Source organism: Haliotis cracherodii, unplaced genomic scaffold (genome assembly GCF_022045235.1).
Source record: "Haliotis cracherodii isolate W230 unplaced genomic scaffold, xgHalCrac1.p SCAF_14, whole genome shotgun sequence".
In the NCBI taxonomy this organism is placed as follows: domain Eukaryota; kingdom Metazoa; phylum Mollusca; class Gastropoda; order Lepetellida; family Haliotidae; genus Haliotis; species Haliotis cracherodii.
Window position 1 is genome coordinate 1,643,718 of NW_027266269.1, and position 23,522 is coordinate 1,667,239.

General features: G+C 41.6%; 1 pseudogene; it reads right to left on the reverse strand.

Annotated features, from left to right (window-relative positions):
* Positions 1-310: 310 nt before the first annotated feature.
* On the reverse strand, positions 311-15,221 carry LOC139461307 (scavenger receptor class F member 1-like; annotated as a pseudogene).
* Positions 15,222-23,522: the final 8,301 nt, after the last annotated feature.

Genomic DNA, 23,522 nt, shown 5'->3' on the forward strand with positions numbered 1-23,522 from the left:
CACACACACACACACACACACACACACACACACACACACACACACGCACGCACGCACGCATACACACAGACACACACGCAGATATACACACAAACACACACACACACAGAGATACACACACACGCACATGCACAAACACACACAGACACACACACACACAGACACATACACACACACACGCACGCACGCACACGCACACACACACACACACACAGCCTCGAGCTACATCAGATCCAGGTAGACAAAATATATGGATGCTTGAGATATATCTGCATGTTTCAGGTCACGTGATGTATTTATATAGCGTCATTTAACTGAACACTTGGGGTAACGCTTGTTCAGTTGTGTAGGCATGCGCAAGGTCACGTGATATGTCTGAACGATTGACCGATCTCAGCTCATCATAACCGTCACTGGCTGGTTGTCCCCCTGCAGTGAGCGCATCATACATCGCTGCTTCATCCACGACGGCATATACTCGAGCATCAATGGCGTCTGCTGACACATGCGTGAACTGGACTGGTGTGACGTACTGCTGAAACTTGCAAGTTTACTGCTTGGTTAGAGTGAGTGAGTTGGGTTTAACACCGCTTTGAGCAGTATTACAATTATATCGCGTAGTGTCAGCTTAATGTGGGAGGAAAGCTTGAAGCGATTCATGTCTCAGACGTTTACCACTTCGGTGACACCATCGAGCACGGGTATGGTGCTGACAAACCTAGAAACATAATCGGGGCGAACCGGGATTCGAAGCCACAATCATAGATTTCTGGCATGCCCAAGGGACGCAACTCTGCACAGCGAATCGCTGCGCTTAGACGACTGGGCCACCCGTGCCCCTGCTTGGTTAGAATTATCATGCCTAATGTAAAAGGACATTGTGTGTGTTCACGACAATTGTAATTGGGGCGAGAGGGTATCCTTGTGGTTAAAGAGTTCACAAGTGGCGCTGAAGGCCCGGGATCTTTCCTCACATGGGTACAGTGTGTGAAGCCCATTTCTGCCGTGATAGTGTTGACATATTGCTAAAAGCGGCCTAGAACCATATTCAGTCACTATAATTGAAAATAATATATTTCTTGAGGAGAAACTATTTTGGACCAATATTTGTATACTAGTTTCTCCATGAAGAGAAATTATGTAACGATAAATCATAAGCAAATACATGAATTAGTGTGAGTCCCAAATTGTGTTAACATCATGGAGCAAAACGAGACAGTTTATATCTTTAACATGTATATCATGTTTCAATGTTGCTATTACCATGTGTTTTACATAAACTTGCATGGCAGACCTAGTTGGTTGAGAATGTAGGCAGAGTATTTCACTTTTACAAAAGTATGTTTTACGTGGTGGGATGGTGTCTAAAGTTAGGCTTGCATGTCCATGTAAAATTATGTTTTACTGAATAAGATCTGTTCTGAACTACATGCATCTCATTCAGATCTGTCATCAGACATATGTGTTATCTCGGATTGATAACTTCATTATGTGTAACGGATGAATGATAACACTGGAGTTCCCCAATGCGGAAGGTGTTGTTGTATACAGTAATCTGCACTGGTCCAGTGACATTACGGCGAGATATATTATATCGAATCTGGGCCATTTAGACCAGTAGTTGATATCATGATCACCACATCCACAGATCGCCCCATTCACCAACATTCAAATAGTCAACTCTTATGAAAGGCATACCACGATGACTAGTTTGTGTTACTATTGCTGACTCGCTCACTCACTCACTCACTCACTCACTCACTCACTCACTCAATCACTCAATCACTCACTCACTCGATCACTTACTTGATCACTTACTCACTCACTCACTCACTCACTCGCACACCCAACAACCCAAAAACAAACCCACCAACCCACCCATTCATTCACTCACTCACTCACTCGCACACCCAACAACCCGAAAACCAACCCACCAACCCACCCACATCACTCACTCACTCACTCACTCACTCACTCACTCAACAACCCCAAAACCAACCCACCAACCCACCCACTCACTCACTCACTCACTCGGTCACTTACTTACTCACGCACTCACTCACTCGCACACCCAACAACCCAAAAACCAACCCACCAACCCACCCACTCACTCACTCACTCACTCGGTCACTTACTTACTCACGCACTCACTCACTCGCACACCCAACAACCCAAAAACCAACCCACCAACCCACCAACTCACTCACTCACTCACTCACTCACTCGGTCACCTACTTACTCACTCACTCACTCACTCACTCGCACACCCGACAACCCAAAAACCAACCCACCAAACCACCCACTCACCCACTCACTCACTCACTCACTCATTCACTCGATCACTCGATCACTCACTCACTCACTCACTCACTCACTCAATCGATCACTCACTCACTCACTCACTCACTCACTCACTCACTCACTCACCTGTTTCGTCTCAAGCGTTGACGAGACTTGCAGCACACAACAAGGATGATCATCACGATGAAACCGAAAGCTGCTCCAGACAGTCCTATATATAGTCCCACTGTACCACCTGAAAAAAATACAACGTTAACCTGTGTGCATGAATGAAGAGAGACAACGGCTCATTCCAAACTCTGAACTTGGTTGGTTGATGTATGTCATCGTATCCCAAGTGTGTAGATATATGCTCAGGGTGTAAATCACTCGATTGTTGGGTCCAGACTCGATTATTTACAGACCGCCATCAAATAGCTGGAATGTTGCTGAGTGCGGCGTTAAACAACAAACACACATACATGACAAGCGCGGTAGAAATAGGGGTCCCATCCGTCAGAGGATAACTGAGCCCTCGAATGTCCTGCACAGTGGAGTCTTGAGAGTCAACCTGGTCACATGGCAATACCAATCCGAGAGTAAAGATATGATCGACACGCGGATAGCTAGGGTTGTAGCCTATAGGATAGTAATAATATAAAACCTAGCTGTAATATAACACCTACCCGATTTTCCATCACAGTCAGTCCCGTAGTAGGAGTCTACACATCCAGACACACAGGAGGAGCTCAGCTGACAATATCCTCCATCACAACCACCTGGACATGCAGCACAGTTATCTCCTGGACTGTCACATGGTATGTTGCAGCTGGCGTCTTTATATCCTGGGACACACCCCTCAGTGCAGTGATCACTACCATGGCTTGAGGTCACACATGTGTTATTCCTACAGTTCTTGCTGCAGGTAGAGTTGCATTTACGTCCGTAATACCCCGTGTCACACTCAGAGGGGCAATGTCCCGTTGTGTTGTCACAGTCTGAACAGTGTTGGTTATCATTACATGGTCCAGCTGCAAGAAAAGATGCAGGTATGTATTCATAGTATTTCATGAATATGATTTAATGGATAATGACTATGATGTTTAATAAGAGTAATAATGAGTATATACCTATACATTATACATGAAGTGTTGTACCGAGAGTATAACCTACAAGTTTTGATCAACACTTGAATATCTATCTTATGAATAGTAATGCTATTAAAACTTTTTGTCAAAACTCAGGAGCAGGAGTCCCCAAATACTCCATCACACCCACCTGGACATGCTGTACAGTTACCTCCTGGACTGTCACATAATTTGCTGCAGTCTATGCAGCAATATCCTTGATATCCTGGGACACACCCGTCAGTGCAGTTAGCACTACCATGGCGTGATATCCTGAGACACACCCGTCAGTGCAGTTAGCACTACCATGGCTTGATATCCTGGGACACACCCGTCAGTGCAGTTAGCATTGTCATGGCGTGATATCCTGGGACACACCCGTCAGTGCAGTTATCACTACTATGGCTTGATATCCTGGGATACACCCGTCAGTGCAGTTAGCACTACCATGGCGTGATATCCTGGGACACACCCGTCAGTGCAGTTAGCACAACCATGGCTTGATATCCTGAGACACACCCGTCAGTGCAGTTATCACTACTATGGCTTGATATCCTGAGACACACCCGTCAGTGCAGTTAGCACTACCATGGCTTGATATCCTGGGACACGCCCGTCAGTGCAGTAAGCACTACCATGGCTTGATATCCTGGGACACACCCGTCAGCGCAGTTAGCACAACCATGGCTTGATATCCTGAGACACACCCGTCAGTGCAGTTAGCACAACCATGGCTTGATATCCTGAGACACACCCGTCAGTGCAGTTATCACTACTATGGCTTGATATCCTGAGACACACCCGTCAGTGCAGTTAGCACTACCATGGCTTGATATCCTGGGACACGCCCGTCAGTGCAGTAAGCACTACCATGACTTGATATCCTGGGACACACCCGTCAGTGCAGTTAGCACTACCTCGGCGTTAGGTCACACATGTGTTATTCCTACGATTCATGCTGGAGGTAGACCTGCATTTCGATCGTAATACCCAGTGTCTAACTCAGTGAGGTAATCCCCATACTCTATGTCGCATAGTCGCCTTTTACTGCAACCAGGGATGCTGAAGACTTATTCTACCCCGGATTTTCACGGGTGGACAGTAATTACTTACATAGTTCAAGATAAGTATTTATTATTTAAATTTGACGTTCCTGTACATGTACTTTTACTTTTATCCGTGATACGTCACAGTGAAATATTAAAGCATTTGACATCCATAGGGTAATTACCGACTTTGAAAGTGTATACCTAGTACACAGAGCCACACACAAACATATGCATGCACATCGCGATATAAGAGTACAACATCTTGAATATAATCCGAATGTCACGTCACTTCATACAACAATCCTGTCTCAATATTACAATGCTTCAGCATGGATATTACCTAATATTAAGACCAGATCAGCAATATTAGCAACAAAATAAACAGTACTTCAGCTTTTCAATAGTCGACTTTCCCTTCATGTCCAGCAATATTTCATCAGCTAATTAAAGCCTTTGGTTTGCATTTCACAACTTTTGAGATACAATCGAGCATTCACTTTCTTCCGAGATTGCATAAACACAATCGTACAGTCGACTCTGCTTTTAGCAAAGATTTAATTTGAATATGGAAAGGGTTTTGTCACTTTTATTTACCTTCAGTAGCAATTACCAAGCATGCTATCCACACCATCACCGAGGCAGCCATTATGTTGACTGAAACTGAATTGAAACAACACATAAGGGATAAACAACTTTTCCCGTTGACATACACAATGAAACAAGACGATGAAGAGCATAACAACAGGGGTTGGAAAGTGGTGGAAGGACGTCAGCGTTGTAGTTTCCAATTGTACTGCATTATATTGTCATACAGCTACTTTTACGTGTTTAGGTATACAAACTGTCCGTCCTTTGAGACGCTGTCCGTCATGTGTAGTAAAGTTGCTGACTGACGCCCACAGCGACATGCCACCTGTCATGCATGTAAGTCCCAGCTTCATTAGAGATAGATGAGCATAAATGTCAATCAGGTAAAGTCAATCTATCCATGTCCATTCAAATAAAAATGAACAATACCCATGGCATGTATTGTCCGATCAGAATGTTGTACGTACTTCTGTAAATGTATTCATCATCATGTATACAACTGTATGATTGTACTTGTATAAGGAAGAGACACGACCGGAGCGGCGGTCGACTCACGGGACTCGGGACACGCTGTCTCCGGACCCCGGGTCACACTCTAGGACGACGCCTACCAGTGTCCGTGTGATAAAGACTCTACATACAATAAGACTTATGTCTTATGTTGGATCTCATAGGGTCAGTCAGTGACCTGGTTACACCATTACAGCTTTTTCTATAAACATACTGGTACGTGGCATTAAGTGACACTATGAAGCTGGGAATCAGGATGGATACTGAGCATGCACCATTGTATCGATTCTAGTGATTTATTAATATTCAGTAATATAATGTAGTGTTTTAAATGTGACGTTTACGTGATATACATTGGAAGCAAGCTCCGTCGTTTATACATGTCCTCACTCAGTGAAAATCTGACCCGTGATGTTCCGGGGTAGAATAGGTCTTCAGCAACCCATGCTTGCCGTAAAAGGTGACTAAGCTTGCCGTAAGAGGCGACTAACGGGATCGGGTGGTGAGGCTTGCTGACTTGGTTGATGCATGTCATCGAATCCCAAAAGCTTTCATCGGTGCTCATTATGTCAACCACTTGATTGGTCCAGATTCGATTATTTACAGACCGCCTTGATATAGCCGGAATATAACTGAGTGCGGCGTTAAACAACAACAACAATAACAACAACAACAACAACAACAACAACAGCAACAACAACAACAAACCAACCAATCAATCAATCAATCAAACAAGCAGGCTAGCAATCAATCAATCAATCAATCAAACAGTCAATCAAACAGTCAAACAGTCGATCAATGAAGATTTATTCCTAAATGAACTCATGCAAAGTGAAAGTAAATCCATGAAATATCAACCTTTACAACACCCGTAGATACTTACATTGATCGTCATCTGCATCCCGTGTGTCTCAGTGAGGGTTGGTGATCCACATGTTGTCATACAACTAGCACCCTTTCAAATTAACGGAATCTAAAGCCCTGTTACTTGCAGTAGCACCCCCCCCCCCCCCCCCCCCCACACACACACACACACACCACCCCCTCTCCCGCATCCCCTCAACTTACCCGGAAGGTGGAAACGAACACTGTCGCGTGGAGAGAAGGAAATATTACCAAGCACAAATGTATGAATGAATATTAAATGAAACATGTTGAGCGATATATCAATAGGTTATTTTGAAACAACTTTGTGTTACGCTGTCCTGTTAATAAGTTAATATATGTTTTTGTTTTTTTATTATTAGATTGCAATGGAGATAATCCTATGAATTCAGCACATTTAGGACTTCAGAAACATCGCATAAAGAATATCTTGTCTTGTATTCGAAACCTGTGCCATATTCATAAAAAAAAAATATCTGCTAAAAGAAAATGTCACAGACATATTAAAAAAAATATTTTCTTTCGATGTATCTCCGTATACAAGATTGTTGCTCTACCTCGGTACACTTGATTCTTACTGTATCTAGGATTGTCGCTGTATCTGGGTAAACCGAATTGTTGGTTTATCTAGGTAAATTGTATTGTCGGTGTATCTAGGTATACTGGATTGTCAATGTATCTAGGTATACCAGATTGTCGCTGTATCTGGGTATGCTGGAGTGTCACTGTATCTGGGTATACTTGATTGTCACTGTATCTGAGTATTCATGATTGTCGCTGTATCTGGTTATACTGGATTGTCAATGTATCTGGGTATACTGAATTGTCGCTGTATCTGGGTATGCTGGATTGTCACTGTATCTGGGTATACTGGATTGTCAGTGTATCTTGCTATATTGGATTGTCGCTGTATCTAGGTACACTGGATTGTTGCTGTATCTAGATATACCGAATTGCCGCTGTACCTGGGTATACTGGATTGTTGCTGTATCTGGGTATACTGGATTGTCGCTGTATCTAGATATACCGAATTGTTGGTTGATCTAGGTAAACTGGATTGTCGGTGTATTTAGGTATACCGGATTGTTACAGAATATATGTACACTGGATTGTCGGTGTATCTAGGTGTACTGGATTGTCAATGTATCTAGGTATACCGGATTGTTGCTGTATCTGGGTATGCTGGAGTGTCACTGTATCTGGGTATACTTGATTGTCACTGTATCTGGGCATGCTGGAGTGTCACTGTATCTGGGTATACTTGATTGTCACTGTATCTGGGCATGCTGGAGTGTCACTGTATCTGGGTACACTGGATTGCCACTGTACCTGGGTATACTGGATTGTTGCTGTATCTGGGTATACTGGATTTTCGCTGTATCTAGATATACTGGATTGTCGCTGTATCTGGGTATACTGAATTGTCGCTGTATCTGGGTATACCAGATTTTCGCTGTATCTGGGTATACTGGATTGTCGCTGAATCTGGGTATACTGGATTGTCACTATATCTTGGTATACTTGATTGTCGCTGTATCTGGGTATACCGGATTGTCGCTGTATTTGGCTATACTTGATTGTTGGTGTATCTAGGTATACTAGATTGTCACTATATCTGGGTATACTGGATTGTCACTGTATCTGGGAATACGGGATTGTCGCTGTGTCTGAGTATACTGGATTGTCCCTGTATCTGTGTATACTGGATTGTCGCTGTATCGGGATATACTGGAGTGTCACTCTATCTAGGTATACTGGATTGTCATAAAATCTAGATATACTGCATTGTCGTTAATTCTAGGTATACTCGTATACTGTCGTTGTATGAGGAACGTCAGATTGTCGCCATGTCAGAGCGTACGACAGAGCAGCCTGAAAACCTACGCGGACAGAGACTAATAATCAGTATCAAGTTATTTTCTCATCCCTACCATTAATCACACGTTAACAGCACTGACATAGTCTTATATCAGGGAACTGTGTTCAGTAAGAGGCTTGGGAATACAGCTTATTCCCGTTGATGTTGGAGATTCATGGAGTTTCAATGTTTAAACAACGTATGCACTTGAATCGTTATTTTTTCCGTAATAGGTGCCTGATTTAGTGGGATGGTTTCATAAACAAGAAAACTTGTGTCGATGAGTCATGTCCTTTCACAATTGGAAATAACTGCACGGAAACCAAAACAAGACATGTGAGGTCAAATCACGTTGCCGTTTGATGCACAGATGCATACATTATTGCCTGACTGAATGAATACATTATTTTATAAATATGCAAACCAAGGAACATGAAAGTATTTTTGTGATCCTTCACTGCGCCGCATTCACCAGAATGCAGGGAGTATCATAAGTGTCTGTAAATTGTGAATGAGTGAGTTTAACATTCAACGTCACATCGGCATTATATCAGCCATATAGCGACGAGACCAAGTTGATATTTACACAATTTATTAATGAATATAAAGTTCTATTTAAAAACAATGTATCCAACATAGTTGGGTATAACAATATGATTTTACAATTTTAAAACACGGGCTATAGGCCACCAGTAACCAAAGCTAGGCCACCTCACTGGGGATCATGGGGACTTACAGTACCTCTGCTTCCTGTAAGATACCCCAGCAGGATTTACGTCATCAGTTTAGCGACTGGTGGTTGTGCACAGTACTAGTCAATATGAAACAATAGTTAGCAATGAGTTGGTTTATAACACTGGTTGATGAAAGTTACATCAATTATGACATTACGTGTCACACAGGGGGGCAATAATTTTACCGAACTTCAACCTCCTGGACACAGAGCTGTCAATAATGTCAGTTGGAAAAAGCATCACACCAAATATAAAAAAAACAGTAATTAACTATTCACATACATATTTAAAATGTATTATCGAGTACAATTTCTTTCAAGTAACTTAAGATGAGATGAATGCCGGGATTGACTGATTTGAATGCAATTTAGTGATATATTGCAGTGACAGTTTAATGCGGCGCTGTTCGAGGGAAGGTTCATCAGCTTCAACATACAAACTGATCAGATAGAGGTCCTAAAAGCTGAAAGACAGAGCCTTAGGCCTTGGTGGTGTATTGTATCCTCTACTACCCTGATAGGAGTACCATCTTCCCATAAATATGGATCCTTGTGAGGTTTATATTTACGACAAAATTAGATACAGTTTGTTTTGGATTTAGAAAATGTTAAGCCATTTTCATTGACCAAATTTTGAATTTTGTTAAGACTGCGCTGTAGCTGTCTTTCTATTGTGTTCATTGTCTTACCGGGTGGCCCAGTCGTCTAAGGCGACGCGATTCGCAATGCAGAGTTACGTCCCTTTGGCACGCCAGAAACCTATGATTGTGGGTTCGAATCCCGGTTCGCCCCGATTATGTTTCTAGGTTTGTCAGCACCATACCCGTGCACGTGGGTTTCACCGAAGTGGTAAACATCTGAGACCTGCATCACTTCAGGCTTTCCTCCCACATTAAACTGACACGCCGCGATATAACTGGAATACTGTTAAAGGCGGCGTTAAACTCAACTCACTCACTCACTCACTCACTCATTATCTTACCACAACGAGAAATGTTGAAATCGTCCACAAAAAGTGAACCATCAACGCTATCGATGCTGAAAAATGTGGCTGATAGTATGCTGCCTTGAGGGACGCCATGATCTGGATCGGAGTGGTAGAGCCTGAGCACCCAATCCCGTTAGACGGGTGGAATATGTGAGTGTGTGTCTTGACTAGCTCAATAGGAGCCCAACACAAACTCAAACGGTGGGTAGAATGGGAACAGTTCCTGCATTAATTCAGCAGACAGAACCCACTATCCACGGCCGGTGGTGTAGTCGTACAGCGAGGCATGCAGATTCGTTGAGTGACACTGGTGTCAGTGCACGGAAATTGTTTGGTATTTTCTGTATGATAAACCTAAATTTGGTGTGGGCTTGGGAAGTAACGACTTCCTCAGTTATAATTATAGTGACTTCAGTCTACTTCTCTCCTTTACGCATAACTGTGTATACTCTTTAAAAAAAGTAGGGGTCATGAAATATCAAATATTATTACCAAGTATTAGAAGGAAGAACAGACAGACACACAGACATACAGACAAAAAGTTTTATTCATGAAATTACAAAACAAAAGCCCGATAATGATATAAAAGCATGGTCATGCATGCACATTTTAATCAAATTTACAATCGGGTGTTTCTTTTTACATGACATAGGAATAGACTGACATATCTGATAAAATCCATGTTCTTACTTTGATAGAAATACTATTGCAAAATGGTTGGATATTTAATGAAATATTGTTTAATGAACTTGTTTCTCAGAGTAGAAGTGACATACACAGACAACGTGCAACTCGTTTATGTCTATAAAGCGTAACACCAAAAACACGTACAATAACAGGGAGATGTGTGCGTCAATGTCATATTGACCACACTGGATGTATTATACTAGTCGCTGGAAGAGGAGTGAGGCTGTCTCCCCCAATTACTATTGGGAGACTCATACACAGTATGCCTCGTCGAGTGAATGAAAGTTTGACAAATTAAGCAGCATTAAGCACAACTGATAAAAAAAGCGTTAACTTTGAAATTTCCCTCAAGATCACTGGTGATTCTAACTTTCACTACCAGTTGTAATGTGTTCCTCATTCGTTCATTATACAGCTATTATAGCATACACCTATTATAAGAAACTAACACCTCTTACAATAATTGAGGGGCGGTGGGGTAGCCAAGTGGTTACAGCATTTGCTCTTCACGCCGAATACACTGCTCACTCAATCACTACAATTTTGGCAATTTTATTCCTGCCACACACGCACGCACGCACGCACGCACGCACACACACACACACACACACACTGTTCCGGATACTTTGATTCTTTAGCCTCGTGCTATGACCTCCGAGGTAGCTATATCAGATCCAGGTAGACAAAATATATGGATGCTTGAGATATATCTGCATGTTTCAGGTCACATGATGTCTTTATATAACGTCTTAAACTAAACACTTGGAGTAACGCTTCCACGCTTACATTAATGTGGTTCTTGGTTCATTTGTGTACGCATGCGCCCGGTCACGTGATAGGTCTGAACGATGGACCGACCTCAGCTCCACATAACCGTCGCTGGCTGGTTGTCCCCCTGCAGTGAGCGCATCATACATCGCTGCTTCATCCACGACGGCATATTCTCGAGCATCAATGGCGTCTGCTGACACATGCGTGAACTGGACTGGTGTGACGTACTGCTGAAACCTGCAAATGAACTGCTTGGTTAGACTGAGTGAGTTGGGTTTAACGCCACTTTTAACAGTATTACAATTATATCGCGCCGTGTCAGCTTAATGTGGGTGGAAAACCGGAAGTGATTCAGGTCTCAGACGTCACTTCGGTGACACCATCGAGCACGGGTATGGTGCTGACAAACCTAGAAACAAAATCGGAGCGAAGCGGGATTCGAACCCACACTCATAGGTTTCTGGCGTGCCTAAGGGACGCAACTCTGCACGCCTTAGACAACTGGACCCCGTTTGGTTATAATAAGCATGCCGACTTGAATGTAAAATGCCATTGCTTGCGTTCACAACACTTGTAATTGGGGCGAGAGGATATCCTTGTGGTTAAGAGTTCACTGAAGGCACAGATTGGCACTGAATATCCTGGTTCTTTCCCCACATGGGTACAAGGTGTGAACCCATTTCTGCCGTGATAGTGCTGACATATTGCTAAAAGCGGCCTAGAACCATATTCAGTCACTATAATTGAAAATAATATATTTCTTGAGCCGAAACTATTCTGGACCAATATTTGTAAACTAGTTTCTCCATGAAGAGAAATTACGTAAAAATAAATCATACACAAATACACAAATTTTGTGTACATGGAGCAAAACGAGAAAGCTAATATCTTGACTGTTCATATTCCGATATCTTTATCATGTATATAATGTTTCAATATTGATATCACCCTGTGTTTTACATAAACTTGCACGGCAGACCTAGTGGGTTTAGAATGTAGGCAGAGTATTTCACTTTTACAAAAGTATGTCAATTTTACTTGGAGGGATGGTGTCTCAAGTTAGTCTGGATGTCCATGTAAAATTATGTTTTACTGAATAAGATCTGTTCTGAACTATATGCATCTTATTCAGATCTGTCATCAGACATATGTGTTATCTCAGTTATGATATGATATCGAATCTGGGCCATTTAGACCAGTGGTTGATATCATGATCACCACACCATCAAGGTGTGATGAGACAGTCATTCACGACTGACTCACAGATCCCTCAATTGGTCCTCATTCAAAAAGTCAACTCTTATGAAAGGCATAGCTTTGTAGTTTGTGTTACTATTGCTCACTCACTCACTCACTCACTCACCTGTTTCATCTCAAGCGTTGGCGGGACTTGCAGCACACAACAAGGACGATCATCACGATGAAACCGAAAGCTGCCGCGGTCAGTCCTAAAGATAGTCCCACTGAAAAAAATACAACGTTAACCTGTGTACATGAAGGAAGAGAGACAACGACTCATTCCAAACTCAGAACTTGTGTAGTATACATATATAAAATAATTCAACACATGTGAAAGACCCGTGAAGATCCAGTGTAGAATAGGTCTTCACCAACCATGCTTGCCATAAAGAGCGACCAGCTTGTCGTAAGAGACGATTAACGGGATCGGGTGGTCAGGCTCACTGACTTGGTTGATATATGTCTTCATATCCCGATTGTGTAGATCTATTCTCATGGTGTATATCACTCGATTGTTTGGTCCAGACTCGATTATTTACAGACGGCCATCATATAGCTGGAATGTTGCTGAGTGTGGCGTTAAACAACAAACACACATATATGACAAACGCGGTAGAAATAGGTGTCCCCATCCGTCAGAGGATAAGTGAGCCCTCGAATGTCCTGGACAAGTGGAGTCTTGAGAGTCAACCTGGTCACACGGCAATACCAATCCGAGAGTACAGATCTGATCGACACGTGGATACCTAAGGTTGTAGCCTATAGGATAGTAGTAATATAAAACCTAGCTGTAATATAACACTTACCCGATTTTCCATCACAGTCAGTCCCGTAGTAGGAGTCTACACATCCAGACACACAGGAGGAGAGCAGCTGACAATATCCCCCATCACACCCACCTGGACATGCTGTACAGTTACCTCCTGGACTGTCACATGGTATGTTGCAGCTGGCGCCTTGATATCCTGGCACACAACCCTCAGTGCAGTTATCACTACCATGGCTTGAGATCACACATGTGTTATTCCTACAGTTCTTGCTGCATTTACGTCCGTAATACCCAGTGTCACACTCAGAGAGGCAATGTCCCGTTGTGTTGTCACAGTCTGAACAGTGTTGATTATCAATACATGGACCAGCTGCAAGGAAAGATGCAGGTATGTATTCATAGTATTTCATGAATATGATTTAATGGATAATGAGTATGATGTTTAATAAAAGTAATAATGAGTATATACCTATACATTATACATGAAATGTTGTACCGAGAGTATAACCTACAAGTTTTGATCAACACTTGAATATCTATCTTATGAATAGTAATGCTATTAAAACGTTTCGTCAAAACTCAGCAGCAGGAGTCCCCAAATACTCCATCACACCCACCTGGGCATGCTGTACAGTTACCTCCTGGACTGTCACATAATGTGCTGCAGTCTATGCACCAATATCCTTGATATCCTGGGATACACCCGTCAGTGCAGTTAGCACTACCGTGACTTGATATCCTGGGATACACCCGTCAGTGCAGTTAGCACTACCATGGCTTGATATCCTGGGACACACCCGTCAGTGCATTTAGCACTACCATGGCTTGATATCCTGGGATACACCCGTCAGTGCAGTTAGCACTACCATGGCTTGATATCCTGGGATACACCCGTCAGTGCAGTTAGCACTACCATGGCTTGATATCCTGGGATACACCCGTCAGTGCAGTTAGCACTACCTCGGCGTTAGGTCACACATGTGTTATTCCTACGATTCATGCTGGAGGTAGACCTGCATTTCGATCGTAATACCCAGTGTCACACTCAGTGAGGCAATCTCCGTACTCTCTGTCGCATAGTCGCCTTTTACGGCAAGCATGGGTTGCTGAAGACCTATTCTACCCCGGAGTTTCACGGGTGGACAGTAATTATTTACATAGTTCAAGATGAGTATTATTATTTCAGTTTGACGTTCCTGTACATGTGCTCGTACTTTTATCCGTGATACGTCACAGTGAAATATTATAACATTTGACATCCATAGGGTAATTACCGACTTTGAAAGTTTATATCTAGTACACAGAGCCACACACAAACATATGCATGCACATCGCTATATAAGTTAACAACATATTGAACATAATCCGAATTTCACGTCACCTCATACAACAATCCTGTCTCAATATGACAATGCTTCAGTATGGATATTACCTCCTATTAAGGCCAGATCAGCAATATTAGCAACAAAATAAACAGTACTTCAGCTTTTCAATAGTCGAATTTCCCTTCATGTCCAGCAATATTTCATCAGCTAATTAAAGCCTTTGGTTGCATTTCACAACTTTTGAGATACAATCTAGCATACTCTTTTTACCAAGATTCCATAAACACAATCGTACAGTCGACTCTGCTTTTAGCAGAAATCTCCATTGAATATAGAAAGTGTTTCGTCACTTATATTTACCTTCAGTAGCAATTACCAAGCATGTTATCCACATCATCACCGAGGCAGCCATTATGTTGACTGAAACTGAATTGAAACAAATAAGTGATACAAACATTTTCCGTACAAACAAGACGATGAACAGCATAACAACGAGGGTTCGAAAGAAGCGGACATTATATTGTCATACAGCTACTTTTACGTCCTTTGAGACGTGGCATTAAGTGACACTATGAAGACTCTACATACAAGTCGGTGACCTGGTTACACCATTACAGCTTTAACTATGCACAGGCTGGTACGTGGCATTAAGTGACACTATGAAGCTGGGAATCAGGATGTACTGAGCATGCACCATTGTATCGATTCTAGTGATTTATTAATATTAAGTAATATAATGTAATGTTTAAATGTGACGTTTACATGATATACATTGGAAGCAAGCTCCGTCGTTTATACATGTCCTCACTCAGTGAAAATCTGACCCGTGATGATCCGGGGTAGAATAGATCTTCACAACCCATGCTAGCGTTAAAAGGTGACTATGCTTGTCGTAAGAGGCGACTAACGGGATTGGTTAGGTTGATGCATGTCTTCCAATCCCAATAGCGTGGATCGATGCCCATGATGTCAATCACTGGATTGTCTCGACCAGACTCGACTATTTACAGACCGCCGTCATATAACTGGAATATTGCTGAGTGCGGCGTTAAACAACAATCAATCAATCATTCAAACGATCAATAAAGATTTATACCTCAATGAACACACGTAGGTACTTCCATTAATCGTCATCTGTATCACACGTGTGTCAGTGAGGGTTGGTGATCCACGTTGTGGCATACAGCTAGCACTCTTCTTTCATACTCACGGAAGCTGAAGCCGTGATTGTAGTAATAACCCCTCTACTGTCACAAAGAGAGAAAGAAATATTATCAGGCACAGATGTTTGGAAGATTAGCTAATGAATATGCAGAGCAATATATTCATGAGCAGTTTCAAAACAACTTTGTGTTAAGTTGTTCTGTCACTTAAAATTTGTTTTTTCTTGTTATATTGCAATTGAATTTTATCACCTTTAGGAGCTCTGAAACGTCCTACTAAGAGTACACAAAAGAAATTGTTATCGATACAAAAACTGTCGTGTATTCAAAACCCTAGCCACGTTCATAAGAAATATCTGCTAAAAAAAAATATCACAGATATATTATACGAAAGAAGTATCTAGGCATACAGGATTGTTGTTGTATCCAGTTACACAGGATTGTCGCTGTATCCATGTATCCTTGGTTGTCGCTGTATCTAGGCATAGAGGATTGTTGTTGTATCCAGTTACACAGGATTGTCGCTGTATCTATGTATCCTTGGTTGTCGCTGTATCTAGGTATACTGGATTTTCACTGTATCTGGGTATACTGGATTGTCGCTGTATCTAGGTAGGCTGGATTGTCTATGTGTCTAGGTACACTTAATTGTCCGTGTATCTAGGTACACTGGATTGTCGGTGTATCTAGGTATACTGGGTTGTCACTTTATCTGGGTATACTGGAATGTCGCTGTATCTAGGTATACTGGATTGTTGATGTATCTAGGTATACTGGATTGTTGATGTTTCTAAGTATACTGGATTGTTGATGTATCTAGATATACTTGATTGTTGATGTATCTAGGTACACTGGATTGTCGGTGTATCTAGGTATACTGGGTTGTCACTTTATCTGGGTATACTGGAATGTCGCTGTATCTAGGTATACTGGATTGTTGATGTATCTAGGTATACTGGATTGTTGACGTTTCTAAGTATACTGGATTGTTGATGTATCTAGATATACTTGATTGTTGATGTAGCTAGGTATACTTGATTGTCGCTGTATCTAGGTATACTTGATTGTCACTGTATCTAGGTATACTGGATTGTTGATGTATCTAAGTATACTGGATTGTCACTGTATCTAGGTATATTGGATTGTTGATGTATCTAGCTATACTGGATTGTTGATGTATCTAGGTAAACTGGATTGTCGTTGTTTCTAGGTATACTGGATTGTCGGTGTATCTAAGTATACTGGATTGTTGCTGTATCTAGGCATACTGGACTGTCGCTGTATCTAGGTATACTTGATTGTCGGTGTATCTAGGTACACTGGATTGTTGCTGTATCTAGGCATACTGGATTGTTGCTGTATCTAGGTATACTTGATTGTCGCTGTATCTAGGTATGCTGGATTGTTGATGTATCTAGGTACACTGGATTGTCGCTGTATGTAGGTGGGCTTCATCGTTCCTGTACCAGTCCTAGCTTCACACACTCAGGCAGGGTAACAACAAGTACCTTCCTTATCGTGTTTTGGTATGAACTAAACTCCCGACCTTCTGCTCGCGCTACCACCGGACCACGTGAAATTAGCAGGTGGAAGTAACTGCACGGACACTGAAACTGCAGATGTCATATCAAAACGCAAAGCCAGGAACACGAAAGTGTGTTTGACCAGCAGTCTTACAACTGTAGCATGGCTGTCCGTAAATTATTGACTGGACCAGCTAAACCAGAGGTTGATATTGTGAGCATCTATACGACTATCCTCAATTCCAGTGTTCCTTGTTTTTGAGATGCAGTGATATATACTCCACCAATATTTTCCTAATTCATATTAGTTCGTTCATGTTGTAGGTGTGAGTAATGTCTGATATATATGACAATGAACTGTTAGCGGCTCATCTATCTTCTCTTGCCTCTTCCTTCCCGCCACCCCTACATATTGTAGACGCGTCCACACTGAATTCTCGAGAATTGTACTGGGCTCAGTAAGACTGCCGAGACACGTGATATGCAGTGACGCGTGACACGCAGAGAACCAGACAGCGGAAGACTCGTGGGCTTGAAACTCGGCAGTGCAGGGTAGAGCATGGGAAGTATGGGAATAGAGCGATATGTGCATTGTATAACCTGCCTCATGGAGGGTATACACTGGGAGGCTGTGGGTAGCGCATCCCATAATTCTGTTTACAGTGTGTGTGTGTGATGGGGTAGAGCGCTCTGTGAGAAGGAGTGTTGACAGTGCATGTAAGAGATGGGGAAGTGCAGGGGTGGGTTTGTGGACGTTTGACTAGTTTGCGGACGTGAAGGGAGGACCTTATGAATCAGTGATTGCAGAGAGGGCGTGTGTGGTAGATTGTGCGAGTCAGTGGTTGCAGTTGGGACTTGTGTGGTAGATTGTGTGAGTCAATGGTTGCAGTTACGGGCGTGTGTGGTAGATTGTGTGAGTCAATGGTTGCAGTTGGGACTTGTGTGGTAGATTGTGTGAGTCAATGGTTGCAGTTAGGGGCGCGTGTGGTAGATTGTGTTAGTCAGTGGTTGCAGTTAGGGACGTTTGTGGTATATTGTGTGAGTCAATGGTTGCAGTTGGGGCGTGTGGTAGATTGTGTGAGTCAATGGTTGCGGAGAGGGGCGTGTGTGTTAGCTTGTTAGAGTCAGTGGTTGCAGTTAGGGCCGTGTGTGGTAGATTGTGTGAGTCAATGGTTGCAGTTAGGGCGTGTGGTAGATTGTGTGAGTCAATAGTTGCTGTTAAGGGCGTGTGTGGTAGATTGTGTTAGTCAATGGTTGCGGAGAGGGGCGTTTGTGGTAGATCGCGTGAGTCAATGGTTGCGGAGAGGGGCGTTTGTGGTAGATCGTGTGAGTCATGGGTTGCAGTTAGGGGCGTTTGTGGTAGATTGTGTGAGTCAATGGTTGCAGTTAGGGGCGTGCGTGGTAGATTGTGTGAGTCAATGGTTGCAGTTAGGGGCGTGTGTGGTAGATTGTGTGAGTCAATGGTTGCAGAGAGGGGCGCGTGTGGTATATTGTGTGAGTCAACGGTTGCAGTTAGGGGCGCGTGTGGTAGATTGTGTGAGTCAGTGGTTGCAGTCAGGGGCGTGTGTAGCAGATTGTGTGAGTCAATGGTTACAGTTACACGTGAATAATGCTGTTGTATCTAGGTACACATGGATGTTGTTGTATCTAGGTAAACATGAATGTTGTTGTGTCTAGGTACACGTGAATGTTGTTGTATCTAGGTACACGTGAATGTTGTTGTATCTAGGTACACATGAATGTTGGTGTACGTTGTATCTAGGTACGCATGAATGTTGTTGTATGTAGGTACACATAAATGTTGTTGTACATTGTATCTAGGTATATATGAATATCGCTGGGCACAGACTGATATTAATGTTGTTGTACCGAGGTACACGTGAATAATGCTGTTGTATCTAGGTACACATGAATGTTGTTCTATCTAGGTACACATGAATGTTGTTGTACATTGTATCTAGGTGCATATGAAAGTTGTTGTATCTAGGTACACATAAATGCTGTTGTGTCTAGGTACACATGACTGTTGTCGTATCTTGGTACACATGAATGTTGTTGTATCTAGGTACACATGAATGGTGTTGTATCTAGGTACACATGAATGTTGTTGTATCTAGGTACACATGAATGTTGTTGTATCTAGGTACACGTGAATGGCGTTGTATCTAGGTACACATGAATGGTGTTGTATCTAGGTACACATGAATGTTGTTGTATCTAGTTACACATGAATCTTGTTGTTTTTAGGTACACACGAATGTTGTTGTATCTAGGTACACATGAATGTTGTTGTATCTAGATACACGTGAATGTCGTTGTGTCTAGGTACACATGGATGCTGTTGTGTCTAGGTACACATGGATGTTGTTGTATCTAGGTACACATGAATGTTGTTGTTTCTAGGTACACATGAATGTTGTTGTATCTAGGTACACATGAATGTTGTTGTGTCTAGGTACACATGAATGTTGTTGTATCTAGGTACACATGAATGTTGTTGTGTCTAGGTACACATGAATGTTGTTGTATCTAGGTACACATGAATGTTGTTGTATCTAGGTACACATGAATGTTGTTGTACGTTGTATCTAGGTACACATGAATGTTGTTGTATGTAGGTACACGTTAATGGTGTTGTGTCTAGGTACACAAGAATCTTGTTGTATCTAGGTACACATGAATGTTGTTGTATGTAGGTACACATAAATGGTGTTGTACATTGTATCTAGGTATATATGAATATGACTGGGCACAGACTCGTATTAATGTTGTTGTACCGAGGTACACATGAATGTTGTTGTATGTAGGTACACGTGAATAATGCTGTTGTATCTAGGTACATATGAATGTTGTTGTATCTAGGTACACATGAATGTTGTTATGTCTAGGTACACATGAATGTTGTCGTATCTTGGTACACATGAATGCTGTTGTATCAAGGTACACATGGACGTTGTTGTATCTAGGTACACGTGAATGTTGTTGTATCTAGGTACACGTGAATAATGCTGTTGTATCTAGGTACACATGAATGTTGTTGCATGTAGGTACACATGAATGGTGTTGTGTCTAGGTACACATGAATGGTGTTGTGTCTAGGTACACGTGAATGTTGTTGTATCTAGGTACACATGAATGTTGTTGTATCTAGGTACACATGAATGTTGGTGTACGTTGTATCTAGGTACGCATGAATGTTGTTGTATGTAGGTACACATAAATGTTGTTGTACATTGTATCTCGGTATATATGAATATCGCTGGGCACAGACTGATATTAATGTTGTTGTACCGAGGTACACGTGAATAATGCGGTTGTATCTAGGTACACATGAATGTTGTTGTATCTAGGTACACATGAATGTTGTTGTACATTGTATCTAGGTGCATATGAAAGTTGTTGTATCTAGGTACACATGAATGTTGTTGTGTCTAGGTACACATGAATGTTGTCGTATCTTGGTACACATGAATGTTGTCTTATCTAGGTACACATGAATGGTGTTGTATCTAGGTACACATGAATGTTGTTGTATCTAGGTACACGTGAATGGTGTTGTATCTAGGTACACATGAATGGTGTTGTATCTAGGTACACATGAATGTTGTTGTATCTAGTTACACATGAATCTTGTTGTTTGTAGGTACACACGAATGTTGTTGTATCTAGGTACACATGAATGTTGTTGTATCTAGATACACGTGAATGTCGTTATGTCTAGGTACACATGGATGTTGTTGTGTCTAGGTACACATGAATGTTGTTGTATCCAGGTACACATGAATAATGCTGTTGTTTCTAGGTACACATGGATGTTGTTGTGTCTAGGTACACATGAATGTTGTTGTGTCTAGGTACATATGAATGTTGTGTCTAGGTACACATGCATGTTGTTGTGTCTAGGTACACATGAATGTTGTTGTATCTAGGTACACATGAATGTTGTTGTATCTAGGTACACATGAATGTTGTTGTACGTTGTATCTAGGTACACATGAATGTTGTTGTATGTAGGTACACGTAAATGGTCTTGTATATTGTATCTAGGTATATATGAATATCGCTGGGCACAGACTCATATTAATGTTGTTGTACCGAGGTACACATGAATGTTGTTGTATCTAGGTACACGTGAATAATGTTGTTGTATCCAGGTACACGTGAATAATGCTGTTGTATCTAGGTACACATGGATGTTGTTGTGTCTAGGTACACAAGAATCTTGTTGTATTGAGGTACACGTTAATGTTGTTGTATCTAGATACACATGAATGTTGTTTTACGTTGTATCTAGGTACACATGAATGTTGTTGTATGTAGGTACACATAAGTGGTGTTGTACATTGTATCTAGGTATAGATGAATATCACTGGGCACAGACTCGTATTAATGTTGTTGTACCGAGGTACACATGAATGTTGTTGTATCTAGGTACACGTGAATAATGCTGTTGTATCTAGGTACATATGAATGTTGTTGTATCTAGGTACACATGAATGTTGTTATGTCTAGGTACACATGAATGTTGTCGTATCTTGGTACACATGAATGCTGTTGTATCAAGGTACACATGGACGTTGTTGTATCTAGGTACACGTGAATGTTGTTGTAGATCTGGCATAGAGGTCGTTTTGAGATGATAGGGTAACTTAAACATGAAATCGTTGGTTCGTTTTGCAGAATTTTCAGGTTTGATTACTCATCGTTCATTACTAATCCTTCACCACATTTCATAGTAGGTTGGCCAAATTTGATACGATGTTGTTTAAACTATTCCAGACGTCGTTTGATAATTTGTAAAAATGAAATTATTAGTAGTTCAAACGGGTGGCGGGAAGTTTACCTGAGACATACAGAATACTAAACGACCTCCCATATTATACCAAGTTTATAGAACAAAAAAAAATAAATATTTCTGATGTCTGACGAAGGAGAGCGAGTCTGTCACTAGATCTATTCAAGAGTGTTTTCCAAATCGATATTACATGAGGTAAGTTCAGCGTTTAATTGATTATTTGCCATTAAAGATTTGTTTTTAAAATGTTTTCACTGTCACGATCTTATAGCAAAATGTTAAACAGAATAATATTTCAAATACAGTAAGAGTTGATACGTATTAACCCAATACACAGGCTTACGACGTTGCGATACGATTGTTTTTTGGAACGGGGCCCTGTACCACAAAGTTTACATTCACCCGACGATGTATGGACTTTTTTTCGAAGATACACCGGGAAAACAATACCATATGACGTCATCCTATCAACAGGGGTGCTAGAGTCATCGAGTGTGCATAATCTCCCATCAGTGAACTGTCATCTCCACACGCAATGTCATTGAATAAACCCAGGGGTTTGGGGAGTTTTACATATTTTATTTGTGAAACAATATATACCTAGGCCCTGTAGGACATAACCACGCGCTTTGGTATTTTACACAGCGTAATACCTGCTTATTTATGTTAAACAGGGGCATCATATCCATTAGTTGTTGTCCCTTTTCAGAGTGCGTAGTACTGCATACTTACTGGAGCTTCTGGGGGATAAGACATGTCGTGTCTTTTGGGAGTTATAGATCAGAAACACATGTGTCACAATGTCCTTGACAAACTATGTCAATTGTATCATATTATCTTTGAACTCATCTAAAACAAATACAACATATGTTTAACAGATTCAGTGTTATGTGTAAGTAACAGTGACAGTAGTTATGCTGTACAAGTGAAATATTGAATCCTATCTGAAAAATATAAGATTCATACACTAAAGATACATGTATGTCCTGTACACACACACACACACACACACACACATACACACACGCACGCACACACACACATACATACACACAGACACACACGCATGCATACACACACATGCACACACACTCACTCACAAACACATACATACACACACACATACACACACATGCACATACACTTACACACACATGCACACACACATGCATACACACTCACACACACGCACGCACACATATACTCAGACACATGCATACACACTCACACAC